Genomic DNA, 7,921 nt, shown 5'->3' with positions numbered 1-7,921 from the left:
CACCATTGGTTTAACAGTGCAGTTAATATTTTTCTTTTCTTTTCTTTCTTTTTTAACATTGAGAGTTCTATTCAAGGTTTACCAAGTTGCCTTACCTCCCTTACATTAAAAAAATTTTTTTTTAAAAAGCCTTTTATTTTCAAAACATAGGCATGGATAAGTTTTCAACATTGACCCTTGCATGGCCTTGTGTTTTAGATTTTCCTCTCCTTCCCCTCCCCAGATGCCAAGCAATCCAATATATGTTATATGTGTTAAAATATACGTTAAATCCAATATGTATAAACATATTTATACCACTCTTGCTAGTGCAGTTATTTAAAAAAAATTTAAGCACACATTGCTTTATGAATCGTGTTGGGAGAGAAAAATCAGAGCAAAAGGGAAAAACCATGAGAAGAAAAAAAAAAGAAAAAAGTGAATATAGCATGTCTTGATGTACATTCAATGTCCATAGTTCTTTCTGGATGCAGATGGCATTTTCTGTCCAAAGTCTATTGGGATGGCTTTGGAGCAAACTGAGAAAAACCAAGTCTTTCATAGTTGATCATTGCACATTTTTGCTGTTATTATGTACAACATATTCCTGGTTCTGCTTCTTTCACTCAGCATCAGTTCATGTAAATCTTTCCAGGCCTTTCTAAAATCAGATTGTTCATCCTTTTTTATAGAATAATAATAACCCATCACCTTCATATATCTCTACTTATTCAGCCATTTCCCAATTAATGGGCATCCACTCATTTTCCACTTCTTTACCACCACAAAAAGAGCTGCTACAAACATTTTTCACATGTGGGTCCTTTTCCCTCTTTAATGATTTCCTTGGGATACAGTTCTAGTAATGGCACTGGGTCAAAGGGTATGCATGGTTTTATAGCCTTCTGGGCTATTGTTCCAAATTGCTCTCCAGAATGGTTGGATCATTTCACAACTCCACCAATAACGCATTAATATCCCAGTTTTTCCACATCCCCTCTAACATTTATCTTTTCCTGTCGTCTTAGCCACAACAGTGCAGTTATAATAGTAGGAGCCACAAGTATCAGTGGAGAGAGCTGTCACCACATTGAGGAAAGAAATTGCTCTGTGGGCCAGAAAGAGTACCAGCTCTGGCCAATACCCCTGTGGAAAGGACCAGCTTTTCTTCCACTTTGAGGAGACTTGGAGCTATTTCAGCCTAGAGGCAGACAGTTTTGCTTGGTGAATACTTTCCAGAACGATTCTCCTACCCCTTGACAGGGAGGAAAGAGAGAGGTTGAAATCAAAGTTTCAAGTAGAGAGTCTACTCATTACTTAACTTTCTCTATGTGTCTATATTTCTGTTTTTATATGTTCTATGTGTCCTGAAAAAGAGAAAATTTAGCGTATTGAGCTATGCTTTAAGTTGCCAGAAGTTTAAGGTCTAAATATTCAAAGGCTACGCAGTCATGGCAATGCCGGATACATGTTTGATACATCTTCTGAGACCTGGTCTCTTTACCCAAGTGAGAAGAAGGTACCAAGTGGATACCTTTCATGGGTACCTTCCACAGGTTATGGAACTCTGGGCATCAAAGGTCACAGGACCCTGACAATTATGCCCTCCTTAAGTCTCAGCTCTTAAATAGGAACAACTTTTTGTTTTAATTTATTCCTCAAATAGAGAAGCTGAGACCCAGAACATCAGATTAGAAAGCTGATGTGGAGACCAATATAACCCCAGTTAGAAAGGCAAACTGGAGCCATGTGCAGGATGGACCTCCCTCATGGGGAGTCTGGGCTCCTCCAGACCTGTCTGCTGTTACTCCAAGCCTGCCAAAAGTCTGGAGAGATGCACTGGGAGGAGGTGGGGTTTGAACGTGGCTCTTGGGTGGGGCCCAGGGAAAGATCAATGGGGATGGAAGAGGGTGTTTATGGGAGGGAACTGGGCAGGTCCCGATCCTTCTGGAAGTGGGTGATGGATGACCTTTTTAAAGGCTCCAGCTACAGAGCAGGAGATGCAGGCTCCCTTCCTGCCCAACCCCCCTTCTCTTTTGAGTGGATGAGAACATTGCATGCTAATAGCAGAAGATCTCTGGTTGTGCTGCCCGAAGGCAGAACCATGAAATCACAGGAATCTAGACTCATGGAGTTGGAAGTGCCTTAGAAGGGCATTAAGGCCGATGTCTCTGCCAAATACATGGTTCTCTTGCCACATCTTCTCTAAAAAGGGGAGTCATTGAGCCTCTGATAGGAAACCTCCATGACAGGGGAGCTCATTACATCTCTCATAGCCCTTTTCTATTGTCGTATATGTCCATCTTGGGCAAAATGTCATTTTCTGTGAATCTACTGCTCCTTTTAGTGCCTTTTTCTTCCTTGCAGGCTAGCACCTTGCTCGCCTGATTTCTTTTGTTGGTACCTTAATGCATTCTATCACCTAACTCTGACCCCTGACATACTCTACCATTTCTCACTTTGGACTTGGAGTATGGCCTTAGGGGAATGATTTCCTTTCTGCAATCTCAGTTTCTTCATCTTTAAAATGGGGATAGTAATTCTTGCCTGCCTTCTTCCTCACAAAGTGATTGCTCAGCTCAAATGAGACAATGGCCATAAAAATTCTTTTCCTAAGTTGCAATCTCCTTGAGGGCAGGAACCCTAATAACTAATGCTATTCATTTCTTTATCCTCAGTGCAGAATACAAGACCTTGCAACGAGTCAATCACAAGCCTTTATTAAGCCCTGAAATGTTCCAGGCACTGTTCTGGTGCTAGAAACAGTCCCTATTCTGCAAATGCTTATGCACTTATACATAGGTGCAAGGTACTTAATAAATGCATTTTAGTGGTTGTTTGTAAGAAGGAAATAAGAAAGGGTTAGATTTGGGGACTTGAAGAGTGTAAGATGTTTGGAATGCTGGTGTGAGTTGCAAGGGGGTCATCAGTCTCCTAAAGCCTGATGAATGGGTTGTCAACCGGGAAAGAGGGTCTCCATTGAGGACAAAATTAGGTCCAATGGGTGAGGGTTACAAAGAGGCAGATTTAGATGCAATATAAGGGAAAACTTCCTTAACAGTGAGAAGTAGGACTAGACTCCTTCAAGAGGTAGGAAGCTCCTTATTACCATAGTTAAGGGAAGACTGGGGAGCCACTTGCTTGGGTGTCCCTGCACCGAGAGAAAAGTTAGACTAGATTTCTCCACCCCTTTCCTCCCTCCCCGCCGAAGTCTGTGATACTGCAATGAGAGAATTTCACTTTTTAGTGGAAATCATCAGACTTGACTTCAGTGAAAAGGCAGAAACCCTGGTAAGAGGAGCAAGGAGAACAGATGATGGAGGTTAAAAACATGAGAGATAATGAGATTCTAATTTCCTTAGTCGGAGTATGGTTGAGATGGCTGAGCTTTGTTTTTCGACTGTGTTAGGAGTGAAAAGAACTAAAGGATGGACAGATAACCTAAAAGAACAGAGATGGGTCAAGAGATCATAGATCATTTTGAAGGGTAATAGCAGATTCAGGAGGATTGAGGAATTGGGACAGGTGGAATTAGAGACGGGGGATTTCAAATTCCCTTCAGAGAAGAGGATTTCAGAATCTGATACTGTATGATCAGAAGAGTCATGAGTGATGGCAAAATGGCATAGACACGTGGTTTTGTATACCCAGTAAATGTATTAGTTTTTCTATTTCCTTGTTGTATGACTTTGGAAAGTAGTTTCCAAAGAGTTTCTTGGAACCCCAGAAAACTCATTTGTAAAATGGGGCTAATAATACTTTTCCTACACATTGCAGGGCTGGCAAAAGGAGCAATGAAATAATGCATATTTATTGATGAGAGAAATACAAACTAAAACAACTCTGAGAAATGCAAATTAAAATAACCTCACACCTTTCAGGTTGGCTAATATGACATAAAAAGAAAATGACAAATGTTGGAGGGGGTGTGGGAAAATTGGGATACTAATGCATTGTTGATGGAGTTGTGAATTGCTCTAACCATTATGAAGAACAATTTGAAACTATGCCCAAAGGCTATCAAACTATATAATGTTTGACCCAGCAATACCAATAATAGGTCTGTACCCCAAAGAGATCAAAGAAAAAGAAAAAAAGACCGTTATATACCAAAATACTTATATCAGCTCTTTTTGTATTGGCAAAGAATTGAAAATTGAGGAGATACCTAGCAATTGGGGAATAGCTAAACAAGTTGTAGTGTGTGATTGTCTTGGAATACTACTGTGCTACAAGAAATGACGAGCAGGATGCTTTCAGAAAAACCTGGCAAGACTTACACGAACTGATGCAAAGTAAAGTGAGCAGAACCAGGAGAACAGTGTACATGGTATCAACAATATTGTAAAATGATAAACTCTGAAGGACTTAGCTATTCTGATTAACACAATGATCCAAGATAATTCTGAAAATCCTATTTATCTCCAGAGAGAGAACTGATGCAGTTTGAATGCAGATGGAAACTTACTTTTTAAACTTCCTTTATTTTTCTTGTTTTGTAACAGGGCTAACATGGACATGTGTTTTTCATGATTTCACACATATAATTGATATCACATTTCTTGCCTTCACAAAAAATGAATGTTAAAAATAAATGAATAATAAAAATGTTAAAATAATGCATGTGAAGATAATTTTTAAAATAAAAAAAATTGTTTGTGTAAGCAACTATAGTTCTCATGATACAGTCCAAGATGGATCTAAGCTTTGTGGGCTGCTAAAATTGAAGGGAGAAAGTAGTAAGCTCACATTTCTATATTGTTTTAATCTTTATAAAGCGCCTTTTCTCAATACTACTTAATCTTATCAAAATCATGAGGAAGTTAAGGCTCTTGAGAGGACTGGACAAATAACTTAACCAACAAGTGTCTGAGCTAGATTTAAAGGCTATATAGTTTCTGACTCAAAGTGCAATATTTTCCCCACTGTATCAAAGAAGAACATTATTTATGGTGAGTTAAGGGAAAGAAGTTCAAAACCAGACACACTGAGGAGAAAATAACTTAAACTCAGAGATCTTTATAAGATCAGATATAAAAAGAAGTGCCGGGGAAGTTCTGGAGGGCTGATATAAGTCACAGACTACAGATTTGAGTATCTATGTGTGCTATCAAGATAGGAAAGGATCCAGAAAGAAGTTGGGGACACTGAAGACATAATTTGTTGATTTTACTAACTAACAGGGTGCCAACCCCTTTGATCCGTCAGATTGTCCTTAGATCATAGGATTATAGACCAGTACAATGTGATGATCAGAATAATAAAAAGTCCAAGTTTCTATTACTAGTAGAATAACTATTACAGGCAGCAATGTAGGCTAGAGATGGAAGCCCATGACTTCATCCTTCACCTCAGCCTTTGTTCTTTCCTCTAGTTTCATTTGCTCACAGAGGACCTGAGGATTTAGGAGAGTTTAGGAGATTTAGGAGATTTAGGAGAGCACAACTCCTCTTGGAATTTTTTGGGGAGGAATTCCCAAAAATGGCCTTGGGGGATAGAGCATCATAGTCAGAAATTTAAGAAGCATTAAAACAATTTTCTAACCCCAAGTCAAATAGTTGTCTGGTACTAAGGATCTTGAGTCAGAAAAGTCAATAAAAAGAATAGATATTTTTAGCCTTGGCTTGTGCTGATTGCTTGGGTAGGAGTGGTGATTCATAGTCTCCAACTATTTACCAAAAGAGGGTCATGCTGACCAAATAGAAGGAGACTTCCTAATCATTGCATCTCAGTAGATGGTAGAAGAAAATGGCAGGTTGTCCCAAAGAAACTAAACAGCTAAAGTTCAGCAGATGGTAGCAGAGAGCATTTTGTAAGAGCAATGGGAATGCCCCTTGGGGACCCTGGCCATGTGGGCTCCAGATGTGAGCCTCTTCATGCATGTTCCCTGGTGACGAGTTCCTGTCCATGGGCCATCTTCTACTGGTAATTTGGTAACCCTTAGGAGAGCGTGTCTGGAGAGGGCATGTGCATTCACGTAACTTTGGTTGCATTAAATGTCTATTGGTTATCTAATAAAAGTAAATATATCAGTGAATGCTCATGAGCTATCAATAACTTTGAGTGAGGATTGACCTAGAGTGCTTCACGCCTGAGTTGACTTTTTTGGGGTTCACATGATGAAGGAGGCTCAGGTGTAACATAAAATCCAAGGATTTAGGAGATTTAAGGGGAGACTTTGGAGGTAATCTAACTCAACTCCTTCATTCTATAACTGAGGCTCAAAGAGAGGGAGGGACTTTCCCTCTTCTCCCACCCAGCATCCTTAGGGAACTAGCTGCAGAGCTGAGACTAGAACTCAGATCTTCTAATACTGGACCCAATGTTCTTTCCACTGGACCACCATGTGCCATAAGGAACTGTGTTTCCTAGCCTAACTTCAATCTCAGGCACTGGAAATGCCCTTGTTTTTGGCAGATGAGGTTAAACCTGCTCCCAAAATAAAGGCGTGAAGAAGGCTCATTAAACATAGAGTGTGGGAGGCTTTTTGGGCAGAAGGACTCCTTAAGCAAGTCTATTTCCACGAGTTGGCTATGAGAATTAAAAACATATGAGGGAGACTCTTCTTTATAAGCACAAATAGCCTCAAGCATTGGTAGGAGCTCTAACTGGAGCAGAGGAGTATCTTACAGTGTATTCATTCCAGTCCCCTTTCATTTTACAGATGACAATACTGAAACCCAGAGTGGGAAAGATACTTGCTCAAAGTCACACAGCCGATGAGGGGGAAAGCTGAGACACAGATCCAGGGGCTGTTGTGGGGAAGAGGGATTAGGCTTGTTCTTCTGGCTCCAGAGGGCAGACCTAGGATTAATGAAGAGAAGTTACAGAGAAGATTTAGGCTTTATGGAAAGAAAAATGTTGTAATGATTTGAATTGATTCAGAGCCAAATGGGAGACTTCAGGGAGGCAATGGGCTCCTCTTTGGAGGTTTTTAGGCTGGTTGACCACATATTGGGGAGGGCAGCGCAGGAGCAAAAGTTTTGGATTTGGATTTAAGGGACTTGGATTCAAATCCTGGCTCTAACACTTAATTATCTAGGTTGTTATTGGTGAGTTATTTTCACACATGTCCGACTTTTTGTGACCCCATCTGGGGTTTTCTTGGCAAAGATACTGGAGTGATTTTGCCATTTCTTTCTCCAGCTCATTTTACAGATGAGGAAATAGAGGCAAGCAACGTTTGCCCAGGGACACACAACTAGGAAGTGTCTGAACTCCAGAAAATGAGGCTTCCTGATTCCAGACTCAGTGATCTCTGTGCTATGGCACAGCCGTGTAGTTATTGTCATTTTTCCACTGAATCCCTCCCTCATTGCATCTTCTTGTCCTGCAGGTAGCCCTGGGGTTCCTGGAAGAGATGCTGTGATGTGGCAGGTTAGTGTTGCACAGCAAAGTGAAGGCTGGATTTGAAGGTGAAGGCTCAGGGTTCAATTCCCAACCATGTCACTTGTGACTTTAAGCAAGTCATGTTGTGTGACCTTGGGCAAATTATGTCTTTGGGTTCTTTCTTCCTCACATGACATATAAAGAGGCTGGACTAAATGTCTAACGTCCCCTCCATTCTAAATCAAGCCTTGCCTGGGGGGGCAATAATAAAAGTCCATATGGTCTGAGTACCAGCCAGAGTCACTTTTGAGATGCTGGCCACGAGGGGTGGGGTTTTCTATCTCACTACCTCTCCAAGACCCTGTCAGAAGGTCTGCAGGGGCCACGATCTGCGTCAGTGGAAGGAGCACCCGTGCTGATGAAATTCCAGATGCTTGAAGTACTGAGGCGGTTTTTAATTGTTGCATTGTTATTATTTATTATTATTTCCATACCCCTTTGTCTGCAATAACAAGTCAAGCGCATCCTGGGAGGCTCTCATTTTTCCAAGGGACCCAAGTGCTATTGATGATGTTGGAATGGAGACAACCCTTTATGTGGGTTAATCTGCAAT

This window comes from Antechinus flavipes, chromosome 6 (assembly GCF_016432865.1).
Source record: "Antechinus flavipes isolate AdamAnt ecotype Samford, QLD, Australia chromosome 6, AdamAnt_v2, whole genome shotgun sequence".
NCBI lineage: Eukaryota > Metazoa > Chordata > Mammalia > Dasyuromorphia > Dasyuridae > Antechinus > Antechinus flavipes.
This window is presented reverse-complemented; position numbering follows the sequence as displayed.